The sequence below is a fragment of the Ruditapes philippinarum genome, unplaced genomic scaffold, assembly GCF_026571515.1.
Source record: "Ruditapes philippinarum isolate M1 unplaced genomic scaffold, ASM2657151v2 ctg12557_1_1_1_1, whole genome shotgun sequence".
NCBI lineage: Eukaryota > Metazoa > Mollusca > Bivalvia > Venerida > Veneridae > Ruditapes > Ruditapes philippinarum.
The window spans coordinates 1-17728 of NW_026853783.1; positions in this window are offsets into that span (position 1 = coordinate 1).

A 17728-nucleotide genomic window follows, 5' to 3' on the forward strand; every position below is an offset into this window, starting at 1 on the left:
TTTATATAAGATTAGTATTATAATCATATAACATATCCGTTGCAAATGTTATGCTGAAAAATGTGAAAAATGAATATTTATATAATATTGTACAGGGAGTCTGGCTGTGTACAAGTCTAATAGAATCAGTCTATTGCTCAAAAAAACCTCTTTATTTCACACCAGATTTTTCTGCCATTTTGAACAGAACTTTCAATAAGGATTTGATATGGATTTTTCGACTCTCAGAAATGAAAACGAGGCTAGATGGAGAATGATATGCATTAGATAAAGATATTTTTTTTGAAACTCTAAAATAAAAACGAGGCTATATGTGATGTGATATGGATTTGGCAATAGACTTTTGAACTTTGAAAATGATAATAGGGCTAAATTGATAAAACTGGATCCGCATAATGATTTCTATTGGAACATCACGTGGTGCAAATGCTGAAATCTATTGGTTATTTTGGCTCATAAGGTGTGAAATAAAGATAATTATTATACACATTATATAATAAATATTCCTATGAATAAGTGTTATTAGAACTGCTTTTCTATAATGCCCAAGCGCATTTGTCTTATCAAATACATCATCAAGAAATACTTTTTTGCTTTAATGTACATTCGGTCTGTTATATGACAAACTTGCGCAGGTGACTGGAAAAATATACATGTACATATAATATTATATTTTTTAATACTATCAAAAATGTATATTCATTTTATGAAACATTTTAGTACTGTTCACTGAATGTATAAGGGAGGGACGTGCAAGCAATTAAAGGCGTAGGTGTTTTGTGGGATAAGGTAAAAAAGCACTGATTTTTGTGTGAATGTCTAATTTAATTAAGCATTTTCCATATATATTATCAAAATGTGTCAAAAGATTTGGGCCTTTACGAAATTAATTTTTGTGTTAGGGACAGCACATGGTACGATCGGTTTTGCAATAAAACGAGTTTTGCAATAATTCATTGCAAAACTCGTTGCGATGACATATTTTTGCTACAATTTTTTTCACAACCAGTTTTGGAATAGAAACGAGTTTTGCAATAAATTATTCTATATCAAATTTGTCATAAAGATTAAACTCTAAACATTGTAATATTCGGCTTTTTATAAAAGGATTGGCATGCAGTTATTTTATTCATTAAATTTGTATACATGATTTAACATCATATTTCATTCTAAAATCATCTATTTATAATTGCAAAAAACATGGTAATTAAATGGCTTTTATTAAATTTCAGGACATTTTCAATATCAACAATAATTGCAATTTGGCTCAAAACTCTGTGATATACATATTTGATCTTGCAAGAATATCGAAACTAAGAAGTACCTTTGAGAAAGTCTTTAAAATATTATCGCAAAACTGGTTGCCATGACACGATTTTGTTGCATTTTTTCATAACCAGTTTTGCAATAAAACCGGGTTTTGCAATAAATTATTCTAATATCAGATCTGATATAAAGATTATACTTTAAATATTATTATCTTTATCTTTTGTATATGAGGAGTGATATTTATTTATTTTAGAATAGAAATTGATGTTAAATAATATATACAAATTTAATGAATAAATCACTGCATGTCAATCCTTATATAAAAAGACGAGCATTAGAATATTGAGAGTGAAATCTTTATATCAAATCTGATATAAGAATAATTTATTGCGAAACTCGTTTTTATTGCAAAACTGGTTGTGAAAAAATTGCAACAAAATTATATCATCGCAACGAGTTTTGCAATTATATTGTCAACACTGATACAAAAGTACGTGTGAGTTTTTAACTAATTACAAGATAATATTTATTTATATCTCAGAATTTAAGCCAAAGTGTTTGCAAAGCTTAGTTTATTTTTGATAATGAAAATGTGCTGATACTTAATAAAAACCATTTTATTATCATGTATTTTGCAATTATGAATAGATGATTTTAGAATGGAAATTGATGTTAAATAATATATATAATTTCAATGCATGTCAATCTTTACACACAAAAAGACAAACATTAAAATGTTTAGAGTATAATCTTTACATCAAACCTGATATAAAGTAATTTATTTCAAAACTCGTTTTTGTTGTAAGACTGATTGTGAAAGAATTGCAACAAAATTATGTCATCGCAACGAGTTTTGCAATAAATTATTGCAAAACTCGTTTTATTGCAAAACCGGTTGTAACACAGCTGTGCCTGAGTCTACTACACACGTCTTGTTCTGTTTTTTAGTTTTCAATGCATCATGAAACTGCTTGGATAATTGCCACAACTGCCTGTTCATTATTTATGTTGTAAATATAAAGTATTCGTATTTGCTATAATAGAACAGCAGAACCGTTTCAGCATAATGAAAATAATAATAACAAACTGAAATGACTGTCAAAGACCCCGGTCATTATACTAAAGATGAAGGGAAGCCTTAACTGAGAGAACGGACTCCCTCTGAAAGCAAAATTGTCCTTTTAACATTTAACCACATCTTATCTATCTTAAATTGTCTTGAAATACTGGAATTCAAATATGCAGTATTTCTTCACTATATGTTAAATTGACTTTTCCACTGGCACACGTCCTAGTCATAGAATTCGAGAAATAGTTTAGATGTGGGCGTAAAATACAAATAAGCTGACTTACATTTTAACAGAATGTATTTATTTTTGTTTTACTTTACCTATTAATTAAATACTGTTGCAGCCTTAATTCATTTAGCATATATTGATATTGATTTGCGAAATTAAGTATTGTATTTGAAACTGATATATTTATAGTCATTGACTTATTGTTCCAATGACGATTGTCTTAAGAAATAAGAATTAAAAATTATTTATTGACGTTAATAATCAGTTTTTGTATTTTCGAGATAGAAAAGTGAAACACCCACCTTTCACACTTTGACAGTCCGCCATCTTGGAAATGTCTTCATATTTACCATAGGAATTTGAGAACGGGACCGCAGATTGCGGCGCATATTTTCGATTAAAAACGTTTCTGCTACATCTAAATATCTTTTAGTATTATCCGAGTGTATGGACTCAAAAAATATATTATCAATTGAACCCAATCTGTCTCTTTTAAAACTGGTCAAAATTTACGTATAATGTACCGTAAATTTGACTGATTTTTAAATTAGCAGATTATATTAAATTGAGATTAGATAATTAAAGACCACCCGCTCGCATAATATGAAAAGATATTCAAAGGTCGGACAAACAATATGTAAAGCCGGTACGGATTCGGATTTATGCGCCGCAATATTCGGTCCTGTTCCAGAGTTCCTATGATATTTACTACCGTACAGTTTACAATACAGTGTAGGCAGTGAGAATAAATAAAATGTCCGAAAGATAGGGGAAAATAAATAGAGGACATGTTTCTTTTTTTCGAAATTTATTTTCACCGAGTAGAATGAAAATAAATATTTCATAGGTGGTGCTAGCCACGAGTGAAATAGGATAATTTTCATACCACAAGATTAAAATAAATCCTGTATTTATAGAAAAAAACTTGATTTTTCCGTTAATTTATTACATTTTTCTCATGATTGACATTGTAATTCGAAAGACCATTACTCTTTGTGTATTGGCTGAATTTAGAAGAAAGTATCAGTGAAAATACGGAAAATATGTTTCACTGCAGTAAAAAATAAATTTTTACAATGAAAATACGAAAAATAAAAAATAGGCTTTTTATTTCAGCAATATTTCTAATATTTCATGTATACGTATATAACAAATGAATGTATCACACTTTAAAGTCAAAATAAGAATGTTGATAGTTACTAGAAAAATTAAAGTATCAACTGTCGTGAAGAAACATTGTTTATATACAATGTATGCGTAGATAATTGTACTTATCACATAAACCGAGGCGCAGGAGTGTAATAAAGCCATTAAATAAAAACGGTATTACACTAGACGGAATCTCCACACAGTGATCTCCCCTTAATTCTTCGGCGTAGATCTCTGCCACCAAGGTCCCAATATATCAGAATTTCTGATATACTATATTTTTTCAAAAATTGTTTTATCTACTGCTTTTATCTATCAGATAAGTTTCCTCTCATTTATTTAACAATGTTTATGAATAGATAAATAAATAATATAATTATTTAGAAATAATTTTAAAAATTATGAGATCATTTTCTACCGAGACGATATTTTGATATTTTATATTTTTTAGCTTTTGAATTTATTTTTCGTTATTTTGTATACTTTCGATAATTTTTTGATAAACTATATCGAACGTAGGCACTAAGAGTTAAAAATAAAACAGAAAGAGAAAAATAACGTTAGATTTTCTTTGTAACGGTCGATATTTACATTTGAATTTCGACGTTACGTCATGTGACTTTCATCATCATGTGACGTCTTTGAAGGCAGTGATTACAATTCTGCCAAGGGAGGTAATCACTGTGAGGAGTTTGCACTAGACGATATTACACTAGTGTAATAACACTTTGACGTCACGTCATTTGCGCTATAAACATAGCGTTAAAGCGCGCTAATGTTAGCGTTACACTATAGGCGCGTCAAAGAAAAGAAAGACTCTTGATAACAGTTTACCGTTCTTATTTTATATATGTGATAAATAGAATATTATATTCGTGTAGATTCAATACTAAATTTATTGAACGAGTTGAAGAAAATCATATTATGCGAGCCTCTGGCTAAACCTACACTCATTCAATATCCTCTATATAACAAATGAATGTATCACACTTTAAAGTCAAATTAAGAATGTTGATAGTTACTAGAAAAATTAAAGTATCAACTGTCGTGAAGAAACATTGTTTATATACAATGTATGCGTAGATAATTGTACTTATCACATAAACCGCGGCGCAGGAGTGTAATAAAGCCATTTAATAATCAAAGCACTGAATGTACTGATGGGGAGGCTATGAGAGAATGTTTCAGACTTATAGTGTCTTTTCTTTTTGCTTAAAATATGCTACCAAAATAAAAAGATATGCACATTGCGCTATTTATCCTTACTGTTGTGTTCAACCATTCATATATATGGTTAATGTGGTTGACTATTCATTTTGTTAATATTCCAGAACATTTCATTGAGGTCTACATTCGGACTGTTAATCATACAAATTTTGAAAAACCTAAACTGTCAATAATAAATGACATACCAGCAAGTATGACGACTGTTCATTATCAGATAACAATAACATTTTACAACTGACGGTTCCTTATCAAAATCACAGGAACTTGAAATTCTATCAAATAACCAATATTAATTATAATATCCAAATATACCCCCTATAGACTATAAAAAAACACAAACACAGGAACTTGAAATTCTATCAAATAACCAATATTAATTATAATATCCAAATATACCCCCTATATACTATAAATTTTTTTATAGTATATAGGGGGTATATTTGGATATTATAATTAATATTGATTATTTGATAGAATTTCAAGTTCCTGTGTCAAAATATTCTAGGACTGTTCATCATAAATACTTTATGTCATTTTAATATGATTGAATTCTAATAACAACTGCAAGTGATGCAACATTTTTATTGAACATAAAAATTATACACGTTTAGATGTACCATAATTGAGATCAATAAGATACTGTCTTGTGATGAATATTAATATTCATGCTCTACGGACAGAAGGTTGTCTTCTCCAGAAGCAAATCTCGAATAAAATCGCGTTTCAGAAAATTATTCCCATTTCATTACTGACTGCGTCGGATAATATTAAAGCTAAATATTTCTTGAAAAAATACATATCTGCAAAGCTTATTCAAAACTGAATCAACCTAAGTGAAAATTGATCAGGAAGTTATATCTTCTTTTTTTACCGCCAACACTCAACCAACTAATGGTAGTTAATCGATAGCTTGTGTATTTTTAAACCTCACTAGCTTGAAATATATACTGCGGAAAATCTGTTGTTAACAGGGTGTGCGGTTATTACGTAGGGTTTTCCCTGTCGACCATTTCCTGCAAATAGATGAGAACACCGAAGCCGTCAGTGCTATGAATGATGTTATAAATGGCGTGTTTTGGAAGTTTTTGTTGAAACTTCTCCAATTTCCTCCAGAGGCGTGCACGTCGCGGAGAAGGCACACGGAAGGACATAGTCAAGTCATCATAAGTACCAGAGGTGATTGGTTGACCTGTCGTGACTTACTCTGGAGGTTTGGCGCTAATAGATGCCGTTTTTGTTGTCGTCAGTCAGAAAGTTGATGCCTTGACGGTATTGTCGTCTCCTTTACCACCAAAGAACGAAGAATGGGCTTCCAGGAAGAATCTGCTTGAAAAAGACGTCCCAGATGCTATAATCTCGGACATATGGTTATTCCGGCGCCGAGTATAAATAAACTTAAAACACACTCACTTTTGTTGAAAACAAAACAAAAAAACAACAACACATTTTCTGTAGTAATTTTTTCAAGTGTTGTAAAATGAATAAGAAATTCCTCTTATGCCGCCGATTATTTTTAGAACACAAACATAAAAGTTCTTTTTTTTATTTTTCAAATAAACATTAATCACTTCAGCGCGCGCAAATATCGTTTTCAAATTAAAGTTTCGTAAGATATGTTAATGACTTCCCGATGCTCGACTGTAAGTAATTTGTATATGTATGCGTTTTTTTTTTTAATTAAAGCTTCTTATTCTTTAATATTTTTTATGTATCTCATAATCTGTATTGAAAATTTGAATTTTATTACACATGGACTATCAAATTATGATGTATGCCCTAGAATTGAATAAACTTTCTAATTACACAATACGGGGTCATACTGATCTTTGCGTCTTTCTCTGAAATAATTATTTCTTTGTTAAAACATATTTGACCACATATTTCTGTCAATTAACTGTTCACTTTACTTCCGATTTTTGTTGTACGGAAAAACACATGTTTCTATTTGTGTTTTCTAATCAATTCGAATCTATAATCAGTTTAATGGGATCACCACCGGGTAAACGACTACTAGGTACTTGGTCATGTTTTATACCCCCAAATATTTGAATGTTTCTATTGGGATTAAAATGAGCATAGTTAAGTAAACGAACTGGTTGTATAAATCCCTGACCTGTCTAATTCTAATTATGAGATCAGTGAATATATAAGACTTTCACTACAAAATATTCCTAAACAAAAGAGCACATGTTTAAATTTATTCCTATACAAATAAAAGATCAGAGTAGGGATCTGTCAATTGCCAAATATACTTTTATGTTAAAAGTTTGATTAATGAATTATGTAAGATGAAAATATAAGTATTGCTTTTTTATTTTGCTAATGTAAAATGTAATATTGTGCTGGAATTTTGTCGGAAGGTCCTTATAGGGGTTTTGTAGTTAAATAGTTTTTTTTCGGCGATAATGGTTCAAGAATATTATGTTTCAAACTATATGCTCATCACCATCAGTGAATTTTTAGTTAAATGTATGCAAAATATTTACTAACAGCTGTTTTCCGCGTACAACCTCCTGGGGTGTGCTAATAAGTTAGTTTTCCTTAGTTATCACGCAAGCATGATCCATGTCTCTGATGTAAGCGACTGTTTACAATTATTTGTCTTTAAAAAATATTAAGGACTTTTAATGGTTTATAACAACAAAAGAACATGCATGATATTGAGAATACGGCATTGTATATACACCGGTCTCAAATATCGTCAGTAAGACCGGTGTACACAATGGAGAATATGGTGTTGGAACGTTCTAGTTAATGACCCGTCATAAACAGTTGGTCGCTGCGTAGTAATTGGAAAATTGTTATCAAGAATAATAAAGAATATTTGCCACTAAATTAAAGCATTTACTTACAAATTTTCATTTATGCTTTTTGTTAAAAAAATATCGATAAAGTTATTATTTTGAAGGGTTTTCATACCAGAACTATTTATTACAGACGTACGTATATGCCTAAACCTGATTACCGCGGCAGTATGACGTCACGGAGTAGTGATTTAAACAAAAATCAAGAATTTTTCAGAGAATTATTATCTTTACAAATTGCAGATATGAAATTAAAGAATGAAAATATTTTCATATTGTAAATGTCTGTGATGAGTGATGAGTCAGCTTAGAAAAGATCAAGGTACTATTTTTTGACCTGATTACCGCGGCAGTGACCTGATTACCGCGGCAGTAAGATTTGACGAACAGTTATTAACATTGGGTCGGCATAGCCTCCCCAAAAACGATATTACACTATAGTCCAGTGGCGGATTCAGGGCCGGGCTTCAGGGCTGCAGCCCCCCAGCCCTGCCCAAAGATACGTTTACCAGCAGGGCTGGAATATATTTTTCTCAGTTTATTATTTAATAAACTTGAAGTTTCAAACTTTATTGGCTGTAGTGTACTCCCTTATCAAAACATTTATTGCTGTCATCCAGTTGTTAATCTCTTGCCTGGGGGCTTGGCAGAGATCTTAATCTGACACATGCTTGAATGACTTCAATGTTTAAACTGCATAATTGATTGGTTTATTACTTTCCTAAAGTCTTATGAAGGAGTCAGTGACAAACAGATGTGTTAGAATTTAGTTACATTATACACCATATTTTACTATCTTTGTTTTCCATTTTTTTTTTTTTTTGCGAAAACCCTATAATTAAGAAGTTGGAAAATATTATTTGTAAAATAAAAAGATGGCGAGTTTTAAAGGAATCGCGTTTTAATAACTTTTTTTATTAAGATGCAATGATTAAATAAGTTTTTTATGGCAGTTATATTTTTTAAATAGAATTTAAATTGTACTGATCTCTTTAGTATCTAAAATGGATTCATTGATGAGAAAAAAGTTCTTTTTGAATATTAGTGTTTGAAATTATTTTTGGTACAATAGAAGGGCAGTATTTATTCAGATGAGTAAATTGATCAAGTGTAAATTATATTTCTTATCAACAGTCCTGCATACATTGGAAAGTGTGCTATTCTTTGTGGGATACGGACAAAAGCCCCCCCGGACGAAAGCCCCCCCATCTAAAAATGACAAGGTGGACAAAAGCCCCCCATGAAATTTTCACATAGGACAAAAGCCCCCCCATAAAAAAGTAAAGGTAGGACAAAAGCCCCCCCCCCCCATTGTCAATCAAATTTACATATAGTGTATTAAAGTTGTGTTTTTTATGTGTTTAAAAGGTATGTATGGACATCACATGTAGGTGACATAGTGCTTAGGATATTAATTTGATCCCTTTACAAAAGTGATTAAACATTACTACTCTTCTGACCCTTGTTGTGTATTTGAAAAGCTATGAATTCGGTATTGCATGCATGCATTATTTAATTTTTTATCATAAACTTTGTTATCACTTCAATATATACATTATAAATAAACATTAAAACAAATTATTTTCATTTTTATTTAAAAGTTTGTGTGAAATTTGATGAATTTGAGCACCTGCGCGTGTGAAAAAAGATGGGGGGGCTTTTGTCCTACCTGTATTTTTGATGGGGGGGCTTTTGTCCTATGTGAAAATTTCATGGGGGGGCTTTTGTCCACCTTGTCATTTTTGGATGGGGGGGGCTTTCGTCCGGGGGGGCTTTTGTCCTACACTCTTCTTTTGTATATGCTTACTACTAAACACCAGGGAATTCTATTTGAAAGACCCTGCAAAGACTAACCTCTACAAAATGCAGTGTTATGTAAAAGCATTCGAGAGGTACCATAAACAGCACTAGAAAGTCAAGGAAATAACACCATTTTCAACATCATATTTCAAAATTTTCTCAGTCAATGGGAGGGGACACCCCTCCCAAACCCACCCCCAATTATATATATTTTTCTTAATTCCATATCATATAAATATTTACAAAAAAAGTATACACATATATAAACAAAGTACATTACCACCCATAAGATGAGATATGAAACACAATTACAAATTTTGTCACATGAATAAGATGCTGAACCAATTTTCAAACATGCACGCTTTTCGTCTGTTATGTGATTTTTGTCAATATCTTCCACCCATATGTCAGCCCCCCCAGGAAACCATGTTCTGTATCCGCCCCTGTAGTCTGTCCCATTAAAAATGGAAATGAACTTTTGCCTGGTGTGAATTAACAAAACGAGGTTGAATAAAAATTTAACTATTTTTGTAAACTAAAAAAAAGTCACCCTCGAGATTTTTCAGGATTTTACTCTAAAATGTCTACTTTTCTTGTGAAAGCAAATTTTGATTTCACTATGGAAAATCTCTGTTGTTTATTTTCCGTAGCCATTGCCGAAGTACTCTTCATTTGAAGTAGTTCTGGCTTCCATAACTTTATATGTCGCTTTTATTTTGACGTTGCGACAGTAAAGTTATGGGTCAACCCTATTTGCAAAGGCTACCAGAATTTGACAGTTTGTGCGCCGTACATTAAAACCTATTAAAATCACCCTTATTAATCAAATTTGGGTCAAATAAAAATACCATTTGATAAACAAGTCAATTTTGAACTAATTCATGTTTTGTTTTTAAATGAAACTTCAATGACATTGTGTACCCTACTATTTTTAGAGAAATATGTAGAGAATGTTTACCAATATGGAGTCTGCTTTCAAATGAGATCTCGCGGGACTTCATGTTTTGGAAATTCTAGCATCTATTTTTAGTAACGGACCATACACTATTTTTAGTAAGTGTATGATTTTATATAAAAACAAACAAATAATTCATGAATCATCACTCAAAACAATATAAATCCAACCATGTTTTTGGTACAATGTCTTTTATTGAATAAATACACCGTAATACATAATTGCAAAGCCACGTTTTCAATTAAAAATAGCATTTGGGTCACGTGTCACCAAATGTCATGCAAAGGTATCCGAACCTAAATTCTCGCTGGTCACGTGATAATTAGGGCAGCAATGGCGGAGAATTTTATGAAATGTGAACCCGCTGATAAACTTTGAGGCAATATTTCATTAATCTAACATTCTGCGTTCAAAAATATAGACTGAAGGGTCCCAAATATATCTAACTACCTGTATTAAAATAGTTTTTGTCCAGATCACGAAAATTTATTGAATTACAGCATGACATAAAAATGTCACGGGTCTGGTTGACTTTCGATACGGGGTTGGCTTCAGCGAATAGGTCTAGCAATACTATAAAACCTGTTCGCTGAAGTATCTTTAGCTAGATCATCATAAGTGTAGTCCTGAGTCATGTCATTTAGGAGTTTCGAATAGAAAAAATCGGATCTACGGAACTGGATAGATACTGGCAATGAATGAATCTTCAGAAGGGACGTTTATAAATATCTATTCCGAAATTCAGCTTAAAAGTAAGTGTAATTTCTAGATATTTTATCCATTTGACTCGGTGTTCTTGTTGCTTATTTTTCTTTTTTTTAAGTTTTTCATCATGCATTGCAACTAAACTGTTACATCTTGTAGATCCAGCTTTGTAAAATAATCATGAAACGACCCCGAGAACCTCATGTATATTTTAGAAACATGACACGTGCTTTCTCCCGTTCATCTTCAAATGTAGCTAAAGATACTTCAGCGAACAGGTTTTATAGTATTGCTAGACCTGTTCGCTGAAGCCAACCCCGTATCGAAAGTCAACCAGACCCGTGACATTTTTATGTCATGCTGTAATTCAATAAATTTTCGTGATCTGGACAAAAACTATTTTAATACAGGTAGTTAGATATATTTGGGACCCTTCAGTCTATATTTTTGAACGCAGAATGTTAGATTAATGAAATATTGCCTCAAAGTTTATCAGCGGGTTCACATTTCATAAAATTCTCCGCCATTGCTGCCCTAATTATCACGTGACCAGCGAGAAATTTAGGTTCGGATACCTTTGCATGACATTTGGTGACACGTGACCCAAATGCTATTTTTAATTGAAAACGTGGCTTTGCAATTATGAATAACGGTGTATTTATTCAATAAAAGACATTGTACCAAAAACATGGTTGGATTTATATTGTTTTGAGTGATGATTCATGAATTATTTGTTTGTTTTTATATAAAATCATACACTTACTAAAAATAGTGTATGGTCCGTTACTAAAAATAGATGCTAGAATTTCCAAAACATGAAGTCCCGCGAGATCTCATTTGAAAGCAGACTCCATATTGGTAAACATTCTCTACATATTTCTCTAAAAATAGTAGGGTACACAATGTCATTGAAGTTTCATTTAAAAACAAAACATGAATTAGTTCAAAATTGACTTGTTTATCAAATGGTATTTTTATTTGACCCAAATTTGATTAATAAGGGTGATTTTAATAGGTTTTAATGTACGGCGCACAAACTGTCAAATTCTGGTAGCCTTTGCAAATAGGGTTGTCCCATAATTTTACTGTCGCAACGTCAAAATAAAAGCGGCATATAAACTTATGCCGTTATGGAAGCCAGAACTAATGATGATCCAGATTTTTTAAACTGGCAATCCGTCTCATTATTAAAACATTGTTCAATTTGTGGAGTTATCTGGGTTAGCAAATGAAATATGTAAATGAAACACATCATAATTCATTATGTTCCAAACCCATAATTCAAGAACGGCCCATCAATTTTAGTTGTCAACATCACAATGCTTATAACTCTTGAAAATGGATTCCAGACGAAACTTTATTACGTCAACAACAATTTACGAAATCTATGACGTAACAAAAATGCCTCGCGATTCCAGTTGCGGCATTGACAGAGAGCGGCTAGGCATTATGTAACCTCAAACAGATAATTTTAAGCGTTGAGATGAATTTGTCTTGATGGAATTTAAAATAATTTTTGTATACCCAGATTTTGCAACTTAACTGTAAAAATACACCTTCAATTCATATATGAATAATAAAACTTTTGATAACATTTAGATCATCTAGATAATTTTAAACACACTTAATGACATGAATCTACAAGTCAACAGTACAATACTTCTTCCATTAATTACATATTACATTCGTTTTGATTTTATGTTTTAAACTATTTTACATATTTCTCAGAAATAATTTCCCTACATATAATCTCGTTTTTCATGACTTCTGTAAATCCTACTATTTTAGCTACAAAATATACAATATGCCGTATTTTTCTCCCGCGAAAAATATGCTAGATCTATTATATTTTCACTGAATATTTTTAAATTTTAGGAAGGCTAAAATTATTGAGAAAGTCACTCGGTGTTTCTCTTTGACTCGATCTCCCCTTCATATTAACATAATAATTATATGTAACACTTTGAGTCTAAAAAACACACTTATTGTCGCTTATTGAACACTCCAATTCAATTTATTCAAACTTATTCTTAATAATATCAAATCAGTGAAATCACTGGCATTTTTGTTGAATTGTGAGACGGGAAGTTAAATTTGTTATTTACAAACTTAAAGTGTATAGGCCTACGTTTGATTGCTCAAACTAGAAAGCATGATATTATATATATTCTTATAATTTAACATTTCCTCGAACGCGAGTCTGTGTTCTCTCATTAGCCAGGGAGTTTAGTTAAAGTAGACATTTTGGTAACAAGCAAACCAATTCTGAACGTATAGTGAATCAATTTTCCCTTTCTATATATTTCTTGTCAGATTTGCATGATAAAGTAGTATTTGTTGGCGATTTTTTGTGAAAGTTGAAACCTACGGAAAGTTTTAGCACACGGACATCGCACCCGAAATAAAAAGGGTCACATATTCTTGTATCCCATCGAACCTGGTCAATTTAAATTATTTTTTGAATAGAAGTGAACATTACTAATGGACAGGGAAATCAGACAAAACTTAAAGGGAATTGTGTAAATTAAAACCATAAATTAGCAAAAAACCTTTTTTTTTATAGTCTTCTAGCTTTAGGGTTCATGTGGGGGGTTACGTTTCCTTTGAACGCCCCGCCTTTCCTTGTTTATATTGTTTATCATTATTCTAAAGCTAGGTGTTCCCGCTCCCTACGACATGCTGCGATAAGATACGCACTTTATTGGAAAGCTATCTAATCAAATCACTTCATTGTTCTTTTTTATCTTAAAAAATACGACAGTTTATCATGGTTATTAATTTAATCTTTGTGCGTAAGAATTTATAAAGCGGTTAGCGATATTTTAGCTTTAAATGATTTTGATTATTTTAATAATAGTTTGCTAGTAAAATTGCCTTTTTGACACCAACTTTGTTCTCATTTTTTATTTTAATGATAACATTTAGCTATTGATCAGTAAGTAAATAAATATAATCATTTTTTTATAATTAACGAGTACATTTCACCGTAATTGTGAGACGAACCCTAAATGACGTCTATATGGGCGCCGCCATTTTGAAATGGACGTCACGTCAGGTTACAACGTAAGTCAACGGGGATAAATATAATTTTAACATTTTGACCATATTACTGACTTTATGAAAAAAATGAAAAACATGCCTAGAGATATTGACGTCAGGGTTAAGATGACATTAATTTAAATGATTTTACTATTATATTAAATAAAAAATGGAATGTTCAAATTTGATGGGACAGACTATAGGCGATATTACACTATAGTGTGTAATAACACTTTGACGTCACGTCATTTGCACTATAAACATAGCGTTAAAGCGCGCTAATGTTAGCGTTACACTATAGGCGCGTCAAAGTAAAATGACTCTTGTTAATAGTTTACCATTCTTATTTTATATATGTGATAAATAGAATATTATATTCGTGTAGGTTTAATACTAAATTTATTGAACTCGTTGAATAAAACAATATTATGCTCGCCAGAGGCTCGCATAATATGATTTTATTCAACTCGTTCAATAAATTTAGTATTAAACCTACACTCATTCAATATCCTCTATATGTACAATCTAAGGAAGAAAATTTGTATAATATAATCTTTGTTGTTTTCGCGAGGAATAATCTTACGACTTTTTTCTGTTTCAATATTTCACGATACACCAACTTGTATGTAGCAGTGGAAAAAAATGTATCATTTCTTTTGGCCAGAAATAATGATTTCCCAAATGGGAAAAATGACAAATTAAGCGCTCGGCATTTCCTCGTGAGCAAATGATAGCTCGATTTTCGCACAGATTGTCGCTATGGGACACTTTTTTTGTCTTGCAATATTCATGAAATTAATAAAGCTAAACATAAAGTTTGCTGTATGATGTTCCCCTCATCGATTGTTTTATAATTAGACCTGTAAATAGCCAGATGTCACGCCGGGCTTTCCTAAACTGTAATTGTTTGAAGAAAATAACTTTTCACGATAGCAATTTCTTTACAATGAAAAACAAATAGTGTCAAGTAAAGCTTTCGAACATAACTTTTAAATTAGGAGCTCATAACTACGAAATAATTTGCCCTTAAAACTTGATTTTATCCTGCTTTTGCATTCCACTTTATACGTATTTTGTTTTTGTTGCATCAGCTTATTATTTAAGGCAATAACGAATCTGAATCAGGTCGTAAAAATATTTAATAGAGTAAATTAAAAATAAATTATTACAAAGACGGAGATCAAATGTGCTATTACGAAATTGAACTGTGTACGTCAATAAGACGCTAATAAATGACATTAAATGTCAAATTTTGCCAGGTCAAATTCAAGCTTATAATTAAAAATCACTTCAAAATCCTACTGTACCAGTTTAACGTCAATATGATACTTAAAACATACCATTATAGTCAAACGAAGAAACAGTTAACTATATATCGAGGCTTCCAAATTGTTATTGATTGATGGTGATGCAGACGAGTTTTCGGTCGTAATGTCATTGAATAAAAAAGAAACAAGAGGGTCATGATAGCTCTTTTCTTATATCGTTCATCTGACGGTTAAGGCTTTAAACATTAATATTGTAAACTATGAATAAAAAGCAGGTAAAAGGTCTAAATCTTAAACGGATATTACTAAATTCGTATCTACATCTGAAAGAATGCACATGTAAAAAAGCCAGTGGTTGAGACGAAAGCCAATGTCAGATTCACGTGTTGCTATGAGAAGTCAATGGTCGCAATGGTAGTCACTGGTTGCAATGTAAAAATTCACTTCTTGCCATAAAAGTCACTGGTTACTATAAAAATCAAAGGTTGATATGAAATGCCAATGGTTGCTATAGAAAGTTAATGGATTCTTTGGAAGTCACTTGTTGCTATGGAAATCAGAAGTTGCTATGGAAGCCATTGCAATGGGAATAACTGATTGCTAAAATAGCCACTGGTTACCATAGAAAGTCAATGGTTGCAAGGGAAAGTTGAAAGTTATTGTGGAAGTTAATAATTGCTATGAAAAAACAGTTATTGGCATAAAAATTATTTGGTTTCTATTGAAGTCAATGACTGGTATAGAACTTTGGTTGCTAGGGAAGTCACTTGTTGCTATAGAAATCAATGGTTCCTATTGAAGTAAATGGTTGCTTAGGAATATCAATTACTGTTATGGTAGCCACTCGATGCTTTAGAAAATCAATGGTTGCAGTGGAAGATAATGTTTGTTTAAAGAATGTCAGTGTTTGCAATGGGAGTTAATGGTTGCTATCGAAAGTCAATGGCTCTTGTTGATGTCAGTTATTGCTAAAGAAAGTTAATAGTTTCTACATATAAACGAATATACAAAGAATGAAGTATAATGATAAACCTTACAGGACTTATTAGTTTGACAAAGTCAAAATGAATGAAAGTGACGGGGATATCCTTGCCAGACTGCGGCAGTTCTAGTTCTTTTAGTTGCCGCGCTAACCAGAGTTCTGCTTTGAATGGAATTCTTCAAACAATTTTAAAAAGTCTTTATACCAGGAACAACCCTGCTTAGTTTTAACAACAATAACCCAGTAGTGTAGAAGGACATGTTGATGAAACAAAAGTTGACGACGGACACAGTCCGGTCACAATAACTTACCTTCAGGACGTTGTACATTCGGTAAGTTTTCGCGAAAACAGCGTTTTAGGCTACCTTTATCCTGCAATATTTTGCCTCGTTTTCATTTTTAGAATTCAAAATTCCTTATCAAATCCTTATTGTACATGAAGTAACTGCAAGTTCTGCCAAAATGTCAAACAATGGTTGGGTCAGTATACTGTACATTGCTGTGTACAATACTAATTCTATTTGACTGGTACACAGTTGCAAGATCCTCGATCAAAAGACTCGGTTAGCAAAAAGTGCTTAACAGCTATATATTCTTCCACAAGAATTCAGTTTTGTACTAAACAATATATACAGTGTAAGGGGAGCGGTAGTCTAGTGGTTAAGGTGTCTGCCTCTCAACCCAGGGATCATGGGTTCGAGCCCTAATCGGGTCACGACCATGTTTCTTCAGTTGACACCAGTACTGGTTGGTTCTAGGAGCGGACTCGAAAGTGTTTAATACATGTTGAAAGAACTTGTTTTGCAATCGGGCTTAAATAAATATGCTTAAACAAATAGATACAGTCAAGTAACCTGTTCCGGTACAGGACCAGCTCCGGTTTCTTCAATGCCGTTTTCAATGAAATATTTCTGACATTTGAATTTTCTTTGATAATATAATGCAATGTGTGGCAAACGTGTCTGTTGGCAGCTCATTTTCTTATAATTGCCGGTTTTCTAGAAAAATGACATTGAAACATGCGGATCTGGTCCTGTGTCGAAACTGGACCACTGATAGTCATTACCTTATAATAGTTCACACTAGTAGATGACACTTACTTAAATAATCATTTATATATGTTATTTTATTTTAACAAAGCCATTGCTGTCAATACATTTATAGCTTGAAAATTTACATTTCATCTGGACTATTACTTCACGAACCCTTCCACAAGGTCCTTATTTCGTGTT